We start from the raw sequence: 17,542 nt of genomic DNA, 5'->3' as shown, positions 1-17,542 counted from the left end.
ATGGCTGAAACACAGAACCCTGCACCACTACCTCTTTTCCAGCACCAGCTATTTCTTTACCCCTTGGAATGAAATATTGAGAACATATCTCAGGGGCCCTGATTTGTTTGAAATCGTAGGCAAGATTGTTCATAACTCTTCCAAAGCTTACTTCAGCAACTCTCTATAAAACAAAAGATGTCTCTTTGAATGGATTATGGCAGTACAGTATACACCTTGGTTTCTTACATAAGTCATAATAATAAGTATACAGTATGACTCATATTTCTGAGACTCTGAAAGAATATAGTATTGTTAATATAGTATAAGTTTATTATGCCATACATAAAAATATTAAGACATTTTAAGGTCTTTGAATTCAGAAAAATGTATCTTACCTATCCAGCAAACTGTGTGGTGTTTAGTGGGTTGCAGGCTGCATTAGGCCAAATAACTAAATGACTTTGCTCTCATTATAATGCTGAAAATATCTAATAATTGTTTGTAATTGTAATACTCTTTGAGTATTATGTTTTCTAATATGCTATATATTAAATGCAGTGACTTCTTTAATATACTTCTTTTTATTTAGGTGTTTGGAGGGTTGGTGTGGATATTAGTGGCGTCGATGAATGTGTCTGTGCCTTTGTTGCAGGGATGGGTGATGTTTGTGTCAGTAACCATGTTCATCTGTTCATCTTTATACCTTGCCCTGTTTCTGCTGGGCCTGGCTGACAAAATTAACACTGACTGGAATTTCATGGTAAAAGTGTGTATAACTTTACAAATGGAAATGCACAGTGCTAAAACTATTTTTAGCACATTCATAGTGAATACTTTAATGTACATTTTTTTTTTTAACACTAAGGAGAGTCAACTCAAGTACAGTTTATGGTTAAGCAGCTTGCTCAAGGTCACCGGGTTGGTAGAACAGGAAATACCAGTGCTTGCAATATAGTTTTTGAAGTTTTGTTTTAGACAGGTTAGAGGGTTTTCACTTGTTCAAGATCATTTTATAAATTAACAGATATTTACTTTTTTATCATGAAGGTCACTTTTAACCATATTCTAAACATCTTTGTTACAACTGTGTGGGTCTGTGTGGCTCCTAACACCCCAGTATAGTGATGAGGACATTATACTGTTGAAGAGCACCATCATTTAGATGAGAGATGTTAAACCAAGGTCCTGACTCTCTGGGGGTCATTAAAAATGCCATGACTTTCATACCGTAAAGAAAGTAACCCCAGTGTCCTGGCCAAATTCACTCTACTGGCCTAATCAATAATCCCCATCCACTAGAATGGCTCTCTCCTCTCCACCTGTCCTGTGGCTGCTGTCACATCATCAGTGGAGGCTGCACACTGGTGGTGGTTGAGGACAAAAGCGCTTTGGGTCTATGTCAATACACAATAAACAATTCTGTTTATTTAATGATTAACAAAAAAATAATACAAAATCTGGTATTTATTCCTTTCCTGATTCTGAGCAATGTAGCATTGGTCTTTGAAAAGTTCGACTTTACAATACACAACACACAAGACAATTCTTTATAATAAAATACAATTTTATTGCACTATTCTGTACTAAAACATGACTACTCAGTAATCAGCCCAACATGTATCACACTTGTGTGTCACTGCAACTTTATAATCTTCTGTAACATCCATACAATAGGAAACATTTATTCACACCATGAAATAGCAAATGTCAAGCTTTCATTCAACACCAAACTTCAAATATCTTGCACTTATTACTTTATCTATCTATAACTTTATCTATCAAAAAGGGTTATGCATAGATGAACATTCTGTATGGTCTCAGATCATAGGTTTTGAGCATGTTATCGTTGTTCCATAGACCCATTGTTTATCCAGACGAAAATGAGCAAATGTCACAAGCTTTCATTCAATACCAAACTTCAAATATCGTGCACTTATTACAACTTTATCTAACAAAAATAGTTATGCATAGATGAAAAATAGGATGATTTAATACACAATAAACATATAGGAGGCCTATAGGAAATTATTTGTAAACCCACAACCTACAACCTGTGCCCACTTTTTGCAAGCAACAGGATGTGCTGTCATGCTGTTGAGATCGATTTTTCCACATCTGGTCCCTTATGGTCTCAGACCATAGTTTTTTCCAGACAAGGGCTGGTCCTCTGAATCACCCTTTCCTGTCATTTTTTTACGAGGTGCAAGCGAAGTGGCAGGTATTTTCAGCACAGAGGCATTAGGATTCTCAGAATGGTCAATCATATTAAATTTTTCTATCTTTTGGGCTGGTTTTGAGATGTGATGCTTTGTCTGTCTCGATGAGGCTAACAGTTGCATCCTATTTTAGATCTGCATCAGTTGAACCAATTAGTCATGCGACTGAAAATCAAGTTGCTTACTATCAAACAAGTCGCGTCCCACATGAGGTTTGGTTTGTCATGAATAGGACTGGGAGTAATAAACTAAATGTAACGTTGTTATGCACTTACAATACAAAATATAAAATAACAAAATAACTGTATTATGTTATAGTTACATTTTAAATGGGTGGTAATCAAATTACGGTTACATCCGAAAGGTTTTTTTCAATACCAAAGTGATTACTGTACCTTACTTTAGTTAATGTAAATTCACTGTCTTCCCTCTTGTTATAGTAAAATAGCAGTCCTAGCAGTAGCTGTCTTTTTAATGAGCTGTACAGGTGATTAGTAGCCTCCTTACTCCCTAGCAGAAACACTTCCAAACACCTTTAGGTGTGTGATGCATTCCCTGCAAGCTTTGCTAACAGACTGCTAGGTTTTATGACACTCCCCTGACCACTGTATATCTTCTAGCTTAAGCTAAATAAGAAAAGCCCTTTCTATTCTTTTCATTCAGTCTTTTCTGATTTTATTTAAGTTTAAGTAACCTCTGCTGACAGAATTAAAATTTACTTAAACCATATCCTTGTGGTCTTAGCATCATACCTCATCATACCTGCCCCTAACGACAGCAGGGAAAAAATAAGTATTTGACACATCAGCATTTTTTTATCAGTAAGGGATTTGTAAGTAGGCTATTGACACAAAATTTCCACCAGATGTAGTCATCACACCACATATTGAATTGATAGAAAGAAATCAGAACATTTAAGTATATACAAGTTGAGTTATATTAAATAAAGTGAAATGACACAGGAATAAGAATTGAACACATGAAGATTGCATAGAAAGCCATGAGATTACCTGAAATATGTCAGTTTTGAAAGAGAAACTCTGCCCCTATCAGTACTAATTGATATCAGCTGCTTTAGTCCTATTTGATGGCCTATAAAGGCTTTCTCATTACCCAGGAGTCATACAGGAATGACTATATGATGGGTAAAAGCAAAAAATTTTCTCAAGATCTTTTTAATCTTATCATTTTGATGAGAATGGTTATAGGTGCATTTCCAGAATGCTGAATGTTCCTGTGAGCACTGTGGGGACAATTATAAGGAAGTAGAAAGAGCATCAGTTCACCATAAACCAAGCCACGATCAGGTGCTCCACATAAGATCCATGTCCGAGGAGAAGAATAATCTGGAGAGTTCTCCAAGAGCCAAGAGCCACTGGGCAGAACTTCAGGAAGACCTTGCATCAACAGGTACTGTTGTTTTAAAGAAAACTATAAGCAATGTGCTGAACTGCCATGGCATCCATGCACGCTCACCACACAGGACTCCATTGCTGAACAAAAAGCATGTTGAGACTTGGATAAAGTTTTTGAAACAGCATTTGGAGAAGCCTGTGGATTACTGGGAGACTGTAGTATGGTCAGATATTGCAATATTGAACTTTTGGCAGTCATTCTACACACCATGTTTGGAGAAGAAATGGCACTGCCCACTACTACCCAAGAACAACACACCAACAGTTCAGTTTGGGGGTACTTTTTCAGCAAAGGGGTATTGGCAGACTTCATATTGTTGAAGGCAGGATGAATGGAGAAATGTGCGGGACATTCTGGATAAAACTCTGCTGCCATCTACCAGAAAGCTGACAATGAAAAGAGGGTGGATATTTAGGCAAGATAATTTTCCCAAACACAAGGCCAAGGAAACAATGAAGTGGTTTTAAAGAAAGAAATTCAAGTGGCTTTAATGGCCCGGTCAATCACCTGACCTAAATCATAGAAAATCTATGGAGAGAACTGAAGATCAAAGAGACCCAAGGAAAGTTCATGTTAAGATTTAAAGACTGTTTATGTGGAAAAATAGGCCAGAATCACTCCTGAGCAATGCAGATGACTGGTCTCTCCATACAAAAGGTGTCCAGAAGTTGTAATCATCAACAAAGGCTTTTCTACAAAGTATTAAATAAAAGCGTGTTCAATACTTATTCCCTGTGTCTTTTCACTGTATTTATTATGACTCAACTTGTATACTTAAATGTTCTGATTTCTTTGTATGAATTTAATATTTGGCTTTATGGCTACAACTGATGGAAATTTTGTGTCAGTAGCTCACTTAGAAATTCACCTGTAGTTATTCACACCTTACATAGCCTACAGGGCCATTTCCCATACAGATAGTTTAACACCTCTATATGTGCTTGCATTAGTCTTCTGCTCTCTCCCTGGTGTTTCCTCAAGTGTGCCAGTGTGTCCCAGACAGTCTACAAACATCCAGTCCTACAACCTCACCAGGACCACCTGGAAACCCAATAGAGTGCTGTGATGGACATCCTTCAACCTAAAGTAGCCAACGCCCTGCAACAGTGCAAAACAAGTGGATTCCTGATGCCTAGCCAGCTTGAAAACCCCTGAACTGTTTCACACAAAGTCACTGTTAAAAACAGCGCATGCATAACTTAGCGAGAGACACTAGAGCTAAGGCCTTGGAAGACCATCTGCATGCAGCCAGACCCTGACTCAGCAAATCTGCAACAGTAAAAAGGCACCCTGCTGCACATCACAGAGCCAGCAGAGCAGAGCACTCTCACCCACAAACACAAGGGAGCCATAGCCTTTACCTGACACTTGACAAGTCAACTTCCTGAAAACCTCTACAGCTGCAGAAGAAAAAGCATTTATTCAGGTGTATTCTGAAGCAGCCTGTAGAGTGACACTCAGAGGTCACAAACGAGAAGCAGCCAGACAACAATGTATGATGTAACTTCTACCAACATGACTCGAGCTAGCTTAACATCCAGGGATGTTCGAGCTACACAGAGGCCAAACAACCACCTGATGCCCTCTTGCCATCATCACTAGGTCAGTCTGAAACTCTCTTCACACTACAAACCTCCATGACGTTTTCCGTGACCCCTGGAACCACCTGCACTCTCACCAGTGAGAGTCTAGCCCAGCTGTTCCATGCCACGTGTACCAAGGATAGTCTACTGGCTAACAACCATTTGAGCCAGACCAGCTGCAGACCTGCAGAGCCAGATCTGCACCTTGCTACAGCTTATACCACCACAGCACACCACCGGACAGCATACAACATGGCACAAACAACTTTGCCCGGAGGCAACTAACAACCCAAAGCCACCACTGCCCTCCATCCATGAGTGGCAGGTGCATGTCTGATTGTTCTGCAACATCGATGTTGTCTGCTGTTGCCTATTGGACGATACAACAATGTTCGAATGTAGCATTTTGACCAGTCAGACACTATTTGTTGTACTTAATAGAAAATCCCTAATACCCCTTTATTCAACCATGGGGCTAATGAAAGAGCAAATGAAAGCGCTATGGGTCTCCAAAAGCCAGAACAGGCCCAAGGTTCCCTGGCAACCAACTGATAATAATTTTTTTGTTGTTGTTCTTGTGTATTGTATATTGTTTTATGCTTATTTATGCTTTTATGTATCACCTCTTAGCCTCGTCTTATCATGAGAACTATTCATGCATTGCAAAGCTTTACAAATGAGATTTAAAGGCTAAGTTATTTTTTTTATTTTGTTAAATTGTTTTATATTCATTAATATGTTGAAATAAATATTTTTATGTTCTGTATCCTTTTGTGTTGTGTTTTTCCTTTTCTGTTTAAAAGATAACAGCCTAGATCTCATTTGTAAAAAAGGTTTTAAGGCAGAATAGTCCTCACTGAACTTACAAAAATAGTTAACTAGTTAACTATTAACAAAATACTTTTTAAAACATGTATTTTGCAATGTGTAACGAAAAAAGCAAAAGTAATCTTCCCAGCCCTGGTCTTGATTGATCTAAAACTGAAGTTAGGTCAATAAACTGTAAGGACAAGAGTAAATAAGATTTACAAAAGCTTAAAAAAGATGTGCCACAAGCTTGGCACAACTGTCTTTGGGAATTTTTGCCCAACCCTCTTTGCAGTACCTCACAAGCACTATCAGGTTGGATGGAAAGCGACGGTAACCTTTCCCAGGCTTGTGCCTCGAGACAATCCTGTCTCTGAGGTCTACAGACAATTCCCTTGTCTTCATGCTTGGTTTGTGCATTGACATGAACTGTCAACCCTGGGACCGGTGTATGCCTTTTGAAATCATGTCCAATCAACTGAATTTACTACAGGTGAACTCCAGTTAAGCTGCGGAAACATCTCAAGACTGATCAGTGGAAACAGAATATAATTGAGCTCAATTTAGAGCTTCACGGCAAACGCTGTGAATACTTATGCACATATGATTTTTCAGGTTTTTATTTTAATAAATTTACTTTTTCACATTGTCATTATGACATTGTCATTATGACATTCTCGAGGCACAAGGCTGGGGGAAGGTTACAGAAAGATTTCTGCTGTTCTGAAAGTTCCAATGAGCACAGTGGCTTCTATAATCTATAAGTGGAAGATGTTTGGAACCACCAGGACTCTTCCTAAAGCTGGCCAGCCATCTAAGCTGAGTGATTGGGAAGAAGGAGGAGGAGATGATCAATAACCCGATGGTCACTCTGTCTGAGCTCCAGCATTCTTCTGAGAAGAGAGAAGACCCTTACAGAAGGACAACCAATTGTGCAGCAATCCATCAATTAGGCCTTATGTTAAACATGTCAGAGAAGCTATTCACCAAATTAAAAAAATGTCTCCTTCTCCTCCGCTGCAGATGGTCCCTCTCGCCCCCTTGGAACCGGTGGTCTACAGCAGGAACATCAAAGGGTTCGCCGGATCAGGGGAACAGTGCAGGCTAAAAGCTGAGCATGTTCTGGAAGGGAGTGAGTACAGTAACAGACTTCCACAGACTATGTCTTCAGGGAGTCCATAATAGCTTAATAGCAGCTCTGCGGTTTCCATGGCAGAGGAAAGACCCTGGAGTGGCAGAAGATGACAGAATTTAGAGAAACAATCTACTACAACATGGATGCATGTGTTACCATCTAAGGGAGGTAGGTCTGTCATTCCTAGGTGTGACCAGGGGCGATTTAGAACTGGTAGGGGGAGGAGTTTACCAGAAGGCAGGTGTCTCATACCCCTGCATTAACCTTCTCATATCCCTTGCTATCTTAGGAAACCAGAAGCCAAGTGAATAAAAGGACTGCTTTGGGATCATGGTACATACCGGAGGTTCCGGGGACAGCCCGGTGGATTGGCTGAAGCAGTGCTGGAGGCAGCTGGAGGGGGTTTCCTACTCAATGGTACTGACAATAACTTGAGATGCAAGAATGCTCTCAGATTCCTCTGTATCTTCCTCTGGAGCATAGAGATTTGCATACAGTGCATCAACTTTCACATTCCTTGGACCTGGATGATATGAAATTAATTTTTACCAGCTGAGGTTCCTGGAGTAGTACACACATGGATGGAGTCGTGATGGTTGCCCCTACTGTTGAGATAAAATGGCCCGAATAACTACGAATGGTAGCTCAGGATAGGTGCTTGAGTGAAGGTCTGTTTAAGTGTGTCCAAGGCTTCAGTGGCTTCCAGGGTCCAGGACTTGGGCTTGAGGAGGCCTGTGATGGGAGTGGCACAGTTTGGTGGTAACTGAGAGGCTTTTTTGGGGCAGAACAACTGGCTGCTTGTCCAGGGGACTAGCAGTTGTGTAGTTGTGTGAACTGATGGAGGTGTGTGTGAACTGATAAATCTTGCATTGGAAGAATGACTCAGAGTAAAGGAAAGCAATCAGGTAAACAGGTTCCCCACTTTAGGATTTCCCCAGTTTTCCAAGAGAGCGCGAGATCATGCTATGTACAAAATGGGCCCCCTTGTCACGGGAATCAAGAGAAGGATTCAATTGTGGTTAACAACAGTTTATTAGGCGATAAACAAGAGAGAAAGTCACTGATGACGGTGGAGCTCGTTGCAGCGTGAGTACGGAGAAAGTGGGTGCCGGGGCGCAGTGGACAGCCAATCCAAGCGGAATCTTCTGTAGTCAGGAACAATCCAGAAGACCGACAAACAGAGCAACATCAAGACAGGAACTCAGGACAACGGTGAGGATCTGACAATGAGAGCGCCGTTAGCTGGTCTTAAATAGCCCAAATAATGAGCCACAGCTGGGGCTGATCAGATCGCAATCAAGCTCAGACACACCCAAACACTCAGCACATAACAAACAGACACACAAGATGAGACAATGAATCCATGAACCGTGACACCCCTAGGAAGACATCAGCCAGTGAGTTCTCCACAAACAGTAGATGAATGTCTTCTGTATGAAATAAACCAACTTGAAGTTGAATAGGTCCTAAAGTGTAGTGGACATGTTCACGGTTTAACAGCATTTTGGTGACTGGGTTTGATACACAGATTTGATGGATACACCATGCCACGCGTGGATGAGTCGCTGGACCGATTGGGAAGGACCTGGTATATCTCGATGTTAGACCTAACAAAGGGATACTGGCAGGTACCCCTCTCTGAAACTGATAAACTGATAAAGAGGAAAGAGAGAGCGCCTCAGCACCTTGCACCATTTGTACACTGACCAGCACCTGTATTATTCACTGTTTCTTTATTAATTCACCCTTCACCCTGGGGGTATTTATCAAACTCTCATTGCCGTGTGTTTCTTTACCCACGTCACATACATATACATATACATATACATATACATATATATATATATATATATATCAAGTCAAGTGTCAAGTCAAGTGGCTTTTATTGTCATTTCAACTACATATAGCTGTGCAGTACATAGTGAAATGAGACAACGTTTCTCCAGGACCTGGTGCTACATGGAGTCACACTTACAACACAATACAAAAGAACTTCACATATTGAGCTAAGACAGTGTCTTAGCCACATAAAGTGCAAAGTGTGCGGACTAGTGCAAACAGCAAGGGAGTAGAGTGCAAACCCAGTGTGCAAACTAGTGCAAACATAAGACAAAAATTAGTGCAAGGCAAAAACATAATTAGTGCAAGAACACAAAATACAAACAACAATAAATATGAGGTGCACAACAATAAATATGACGTGCAAGAATGCTTATGGGACAGGAAGGCCATTCAGGTGTGGTTATTGAGGAGTCTGATGGCTTGTGGGAAGAAACTGTTCAGCAGTCTGGTTGTGAGGGCCCGACTGCTCCCGTACCTTTTTCCAGATGGAAGGAGGATGAATAATGTGTGTGAGGGATGTGTGGGGTCCTGTACTATATTGTGGGCTTTGCGAATGCAGCGTGTGGTGTAGATGTCCGTGAGAGAGGGCAGAGAGACGCCAATGATCTTTTCAGCTGTCTTCACTATCCTTTGGAGGGTTGTGCGATCCGATATGGTGCAATTCCCAAACCAGGCAGTGATGCAGCTGCAAAGGATGTCCCCCTATAGAACATAGTCAGGATAGGTGGAGGGAGATGAGCTTTCCTCAGTCTCCTCAAGAAGTAGAGGCGCTGCTGGGCTTTCTTGGTGATGGAGCTGGTGTTGAGTGACCAGGTGAAGTTATCCGCCAGATGAACACCAATGAATTTGGTGCTCTTGACGGTCTCCACCTTGGACCCGTCGATGGACAGTGGAGAATGGTCACTGTTTGCTCGCTTGAAGTCAACAATCATCTCCTTTGTCTTGTCGACGTTCAGAGATAGATTGTTGGCTCTATACCAAGTTGTGAGCTGCTGCACCTCATCTCTGTATGCTAAATCGTCGTTCTTGCTGATGAGATCCACCACAGTCATGTCATCAGCGAACTTGATGATGTGATTTGAGCTGTGCATCGCTGCACAGTCGTGAGTCAGCAAAGTGAACAGCAGTGGACTGAGCACACAGCCCTGAGGAGCTCCAGTGTTCAGTGTGGTGGTGCTAGACATGCTGTTCCCGATCCGGACTGACTGAGGTCTGCCTGTCAGAAAGTCCAGGATCCAGTTGCAGAGAGAGGTGTTCAGGCCCAGCAGGCTTAGCTTCTCTATCAGTTGCTGAGGGATGATGGTGTTGAATGCTGAGCTGAAGTCAATGAACAGCATTCGGACGTAGTTTCCCTTTGAGTCCAGATGTGAGAGGGCGAGATGGAGGGTTGTGGTGATAGCATCGTCCGTAGAGCGGTTTGGACGATACGCAAACTGTAATGGGTCAAGTGAAGGTGGTAGCTGTAACTTGATGTGCCTCATGACAAGCCTCATGATGATAGTCATTGAGGCACAAACCACAGACTTCTTAGGCACCGGGACGATTGTTGTTGTTTTGAGGCACGTTGGAATGACAGAGCTGCTCAGAGAGATATTGAAGATATCAGTGAAGACATCCGCTAGCTGCTCTGCACACTCCTTTAGTACTCTGCCTGGAATGTTGTCGGTCCAGCAGACTTCCGTGGGTTAACTCTATAAAGTGTTTTCCTCACGTCAGCTGGGGTGAAGCAGAGTACCCTTGAATGGTCATTGGTATGAGGGGTGGACTTCCTCACCATTGTTTGATTCTGTGCCTCAAAAGTGCATAGAAGTCATTCAGCGCATCTGGTAGAGGCGTCACCATCACAGACAGGTGGAGTTGTCTTGTAGTTGGTGACCACTTGAATGCCCTCAATATAATGAGAAACTATGTCATAATTATAAGATTATTACAATTCTATAATTATTATTATACTTAAAAAAATCCTCAAAATGGGGTGAACAGGCTTTTATAGAGACCAGAGCAAAGACCAGAACAAAATTCCAGTAGTGGAAACATGCTTTTAGTGGGGTTTTTAACTGAAAAAACAAGCCTCCTTTTCCTACAAAGCGCACTTTAGCTTCCACTCTCCGCACATATCGCACATTTATTATTATAGACCAGGTTTAACGTTTATGCTTGAAATATTTCTATAAAGATTTTATTTTAGGCATGTCATGATGATATAAGAAGACTTGATGTTATAAGAAGAATTGATCAAACATAGTTTGGTAATAAAAACGGATCTTTGTAAGATTTTGGATGCATTTAAAGGAGCGCTTGTTGCATGCAGGATTTAAAAACTGTAGTTGCTTTAAGTGTTTGTGTGAACATAATAGCATAAAAAACAAATGATTGTAAAGTAATATTCAAAGTTCCTTGAGTTAATAAAGAGTATTAAAGTTAGGAGTTACAAGCACACCTAATTGCACAAACCTAGTAGTTTATTGATATAAAAGTGAAGGAACATCAGATGGCATGGAAAAACAGTATAGCCTAATTTATAATGAAAATGCAGCGAACACAGCGATAGTTCGATTGTCATGCCATATTAAAGAGCATAAAAAAACATTAGCCCATAATATACATATTGTTTGTATTTCATTATAAAACTGACAGATTTAGAAAACTGATACTTTGGAATGAACTGGAACTGGAAGTTAAGTGTTAGGCATCCGGCCAGAGGAGAACTGGCCCCAACTGAGCCTGGTTTCTCCCAAGGTTTTTTTCTCCATTCTGTATGGATGAGGTTTTGGTTCTGTCATGAATGAGGGTCTGAGGCGTGCGGATCCATTTGCAGACTTTTATTGGACAAAGGCATGGTCAAAGCAGGCAGGCGTCAAAACACAGCAAACGGAAATATCAGAGGCAAGGCAACAACAGAATCCAAAAACAGGCAGAGGTTGGGTCAGGCAGCAAACAATCAGAGTATCAAAAAACAGGCAGGGTCAAAACCAAGGAATCAATAACTCGGAAAACACAAGGAAACTAGGGAACAACAATAGTACAGGCGAACAATGCAAACTGCAGGAGAGGGCCTGCTACAGCATTTATAGTGCCACAAACAGGAAGCAGCAGCAGAGGGAGTGATCACAGATCATCCAGTGGTAAGGGCTCCCTCTGCTGGCTTGGTGACAGGTTCCTTGCCGCTGTCACCTCTGGCTTGCTTTGTTGGGGACACTTAATTTCTCTGAATTTGATTAAAGAGACAAATTAATAACAAATTGATTAATCATCATACATCCCTATCATTGTATTCTTCTATTTTATACTGTTCAGTGCTTTGATACAATCTGTGTTGTTAAAAGCGTTATATATAAATAAAAAGTAATTGAAAAGTGAATGTCTCCCAGTCCAGGCCAGTTGCATGCAAATGTATATATCAAAATATTAGGCTATAACTTTAATCTCTTTAAATATTAATCTCTTTAAACTCTTTATACCTTTATTTTTGTAATACTTTACAATTATTACAAATTATTCTCGTAATATTATTCTCGTAATATCTATTTGACGTCTGCATTTATTTAGGCTGTTTTCTCGTCTGCAATATGTCTCCTTTGAGATGTCAAACAAATGTATACTGGATGGCTTTAAGATGTGTATGATTTAGAATGTATGTAAGTTCATGATCATTAAGTTTCTCAGGAATGATATAAAGAAATAGAAAAATAAATAAATGTTTGGTGTGACCATTTTGCATTTTAAAAATATTTTGACCTAGGTTCAGTTATAAATAAAAGCGCAATAAAAAGTGCAATAACCTCATTGTATAGATTTTATAGATATATTTGGCGTCTTAGAGATGTTCAGTCCTTATGGAAATTTAATGAGTGAGTGAGTGAGTGAATTTATTTATTTATTTAGAAATACAATCTAACAGTATTATCTAAAATCTAGCCTTTGATCTAATGATCTGTACACATAATAAACTTAAATTGTCTCCCATTGTTTACAGGATATGTTCTACCATTTCATCGCTATGCTGTTTTATTTTGGTGCGTTTTTGCTGGAAGCTACAGTTTCATCTGCCGGTACATATGCCAACAGCACCTGCATACGCAGACCCCGTGGCAATATAATAACATTTCTGGACTATAGAGAATATAGCATTAATGTGACTGCTGCGGTGAGTTATTAACACTACCTTTTATTTCCCTTGTTTTTTATTTATTGCAATTTTCAGATTCAATAATTGAAGGTTTTTGTTATATAGAAAGAACACACTAAACACTAAATTAGTAAAACAAATATGCAAAAATATGCAAATATGCAGAACAATAATAATTCACACTGATGTGAAAATGAATGTATGCAGCTATTTCAAAATATTGTATCATGAAGATTAAAGAAAAGTGATTTTCTTTTCTTATTACGTCAAGTATAAATTGTACTCAAGTGTTAATTGAGATTCTTGTTTCAACACTGAATTCTACATGCTAAGTAAAATAGCTTAAAAATAAACAATTTTTTTGACAGAAATACAAAACTTTGATTAAAGGGGGAAAACAAAATATAATGGCACAATGGCAAACACATCTATTTAATGTAACAATAATTAAAATGCAGCACAGTGGAACATAAATCTATCTTTTACACCTTATGCATGTAACTTTCTTTCTTAAGATGAATATAAAATAAGAGTTTTTGGAAAAAAAACTAAACATTAATTTAAAATGCAAGTATACAGCATGTCCAAAGATGATACTTCTATATAATTATTAATATAATAAATTTGATTAATGAATGATCAAATAATGTAATTTTTTAGATTAAATACTAACTCATTGATGGTCCTAATAGTTGTACAATATATCATTATAATACAATCTATTGATTTCCAGGAAAGAACATCACTATTCCTCAAATTATCAAATCACTACTGAAAGTTGAAATGAAATGAAATGAAAGTTGAACTCATGATGTATACACACAGCTACACAATGCCTTTTCACCTTACAAATTGTGAATTTATTTCTTGAAATTGTTAGATTTTTTAAATTAAGTATTTTCCTTGTGAGAAATCATTTTGTTCCATCATCAATTTTACAAAATATTTTGCACATAGTTGAAACTGCATCAAACATATTTTTTTTTAAATAAAGAAATTTCTAAAAATGTAAAAGGATACAACTTTGTAAAACACAAAAAGTTTCATGCTCAGATAATAGACAAATAATGATACAGTGCAACAGATCTTTCACAAAACAAGATAAATATAAATAAAAAAGCACACAGGGAAATGCAAACACCAATCTTTTAAGTACTAAGAGTACTAAGAAATTGTAAAAGTATTGTTACTTAAGGAACAATTTTCTTGAAAACAAGTAAAAGTACTGAAAAATAGTAATATGAGTCAAGTAATACTAAAAAGTAGTCTGCTGACAAACTACTCAAGTTACAGCTTTAGTATTTTTCTTTTTTTATATAAAAATGACACGATGTGAGCATTATGGAGCACTGTATGTACTGTAATGTCTGTTTCACAATTGAGACCCAGGAAATGATGGACAAATGCACCAGAAATCACTACAAATGAATAACATGAAGCTGTGACTGATGAAACTTAAAAATGGCAATAATCACACAATTGAAACGCAACACTAATTGACATAGCTTGTGTATATATATATATATATATATATATATATATATATATATATATATATATATATATATATATATATATAGTATTTGACACATCAGCATTTTCATCAGTAAGGGAATTTCTAAGTAGGTTATTGACACTAAATTTCCACCAGATGTAGCCATCAAGCTACAAATATTGAATTCATACAAAGAAATCAGAACATTTAAATATACAACTTGAGTCATAATAAATAAAGTGGAATGACACAGGGAATAAGTATCAGTACTAATTGATATCAGCTGCTTTAGTCCTAACTCATGGTCTATAAAGGCTTCACAGGAGGCACACAGGAAAGACTTTATGATGGGTAAAAGCAAAGAATTCTCTCAAGATCTTTGTAATCTTATCATTTTGATGTGAATGGTTATAGGCGCGTTTCCAGAATGCTCACTATTCCTGTGAGCAATGTGGTGGCCATTATCCGAAAATGGAATCAGCAGGTACTGTCGTTTCAAAGAAACTATAAGCAATGCACTGAACCGCCATGGCATCCCTGCACGCTCACCACACAAGCCTCCATTGCTGAACAAAAAAGCATGTTGAGACTTGGATAAAGTTTGCGAAACAGCATTTGGAGAAGCCTGTGGATTATTGGGAGACTATAGTATGGTCATTCTACACAGCATGTTTGGCAAAGAAATGGCACTGCCCACCATCCCAAGAACACCATACAAACAGTTAAGTTTGGGGGTGCTTTTCAGCAAGGGCTACTGGCAGACTTCAATAATATGAAGACAGAATGAATGGAGAAATATACATTCTGGATAAAAATCTGCTGCCATCCACCAGAAAGCTAAAAAAAATGAAGAGGGTGGACATTTCAGCAAGATAATTTCCCAAACACAAGGCCAAGTAAACAATGAGGTGGTTTTAAAGAAAGAAAGAAAATCAAGTTGCTTGAATGGCCCGGTCAATCACCTGACCTCACCTCACTCCTCAGCATTTTGTGTCAATAGCCCACTTAGAAATCGCCTTACTGGTAAAAATGCTGATGTGTCAAATACTTATTTTCCCCACTGTATATATATATAAAAATGGCACACACAACGTGTCAATATGTCAAAGCTTTGAAGAAGTACATCCTTAAAGTCATTTTAGCATCATGCCTTAAGTTTGTATGCTAGAATTTTATTTTTGGGTGAACTGTACTTTTAAAGCATATTACTAGTGGTTGTACAGTATTTATGATTTTTCAGTCATGTTGAGTCACTGAAGACTGGAGTAATAGCAGATGAAATTTCATTTTTGCATAACTGAAATAATTTATATTTTAAAGTATATGAAAAAAGAAAACCAATATTAGAAATTTAAATAATATTTCCAATATTGCGGTTTTTCTGTATATTTTCATTGATTGACTGATTAGTCTGGAATTATTCAGTGATTTGCATACTATCCTACCTTACCTATCCTACTATTAACCTAATGCTGTAAAAAATGATTGAAAAAATTATTATAACAGTGTTATTTTCTTTCTCCACAGATATTTTCATTTATAGTGACTTTGTGTTATGGCTGTAGCATGTTCATGGGCTTCAGGAGATGGAGAAAATAGCACACAAAAATGAAGCTTGTAACCGATTCATAATATTAAATATACTGTTATGGACATTACATAAGGTGATAATGGTTTACCAAAATGGCTCTTAGGACTTTAGTCACATTAAAGTACAATTAATTATTTTTATTTGTATATATATATATATATATATATATGTATATATATATATATATATGTATATATGTATATATATATATATATACATATTTTACTTTTTATACACACACACACACACTGTTTTTCGTTGTACCATTGCGGTGTAAAGAGTGCTCTTGATGTGTAAAAAATCCAGAAAAAAATCAAATACTATAACAGCACACACACAGTGAAACCAGAAACTATAACAGCTCTTCACTCTTCCCACATTTTGTTAAATTACACGATCATGTTTCTACTGATCATTAGATGTTTTATACAAATATCCAAGCCATAAAGTCCAAGGAATTGTGTAGACCTCAGAGAAAGAATTATATCAATGCACAGATATGGGGAAGGGTACAAAAAAAATTCTGCAGAAGCATATAGTCTCTTTTACTTTCAATAGAAGAAATTTAAAAAGAACCAGAGCTGGACTTCTGGTCAAACTGAGCAATTGAAACCTAAAAATGTGTGCCTGCCCTCATCTTGAGAGGTGAAGAGGTGACAATTGCTTGGACTTCATGGCTTGGTTTGTGCTTGACATGCATTGTTTACTGCAGGACCATATACAGACAGGAGTGCACTTTTCCAAATCGCGTCCAATCAAATAAAGTTACCACAGGTGGGCTTTTATCAAGTTGTAAAAGCATCTCAAGGATTATAAGTGCAAACAGGAAGGCATAATATAACAAAATTATGAAAAACAAAATGTATTGGATTTTGAAATAAGGCTGCAACTCGAACAAGTGATGAGTGTGTGTGTGTGTATATATATATATATTTTTTTAGGTGATTTGGGTGAATAATACACAGTAATGATACAATTTTACTTGTTTTAAGAGGTTATTATTCAATGGTTCAACAGGCCTAATATTTCATATTTTTTGTGAATGATAGATTTTGATTTTAATTTCTATGCATATTTTTAGTCCCAAAAGAAATGGTAAAATATATTTTTATTTTGCTAATTTAATATCTATTGCTCTAACACCAAGGCCACATTTTTTTGTTATGTGCTTTTTTTGTTAAATGCAAATATGTAATATGCATAATGTGTTTAATATAACTTTTTTTCCATAACTGATTTGTTGTATTGCTTTAATAAAACATTTTGTATTCCTAAAAGACTGTGCAGTTTTCTGGTTTAGTGGAATGTGACCCTTTTTACACCTTGCCTCTACCAATCACCTCACT

The 17,542-nt window shown here is 37.9% G+C and overlaps 1 pseudogene; it reads left to right on the top strand.

The window, feature by feature from the left end:
- LOC122360000 lies at positions 1–16,367 on the top strand (annotated as a pseudogene).
- Positions 16,368–17,542: the final 1,175 nt, after the last annotated feature.

Source organism: Puntigrus tetrazona, chromosome 16, assembly GCF_018831695.1.
Source record: "Puntigrus tetrazona isolate hp1 chromosome 16, ASM1883169v1, whole genome shotgun sequence".
In the NCBI taxonomy this organism is placed as follows: domain Eukaryota; kingdom Metazoa; phylum Chordata; class Actinopteri; order Cypriniformes; family Cyprinidae; genus Puntigrus; species Puntigrus tetrazona.
Note: the sequence above shows the minus strand (reverse complement) of the source record. Positions and strands in the feature narration are given on the sequence as shown.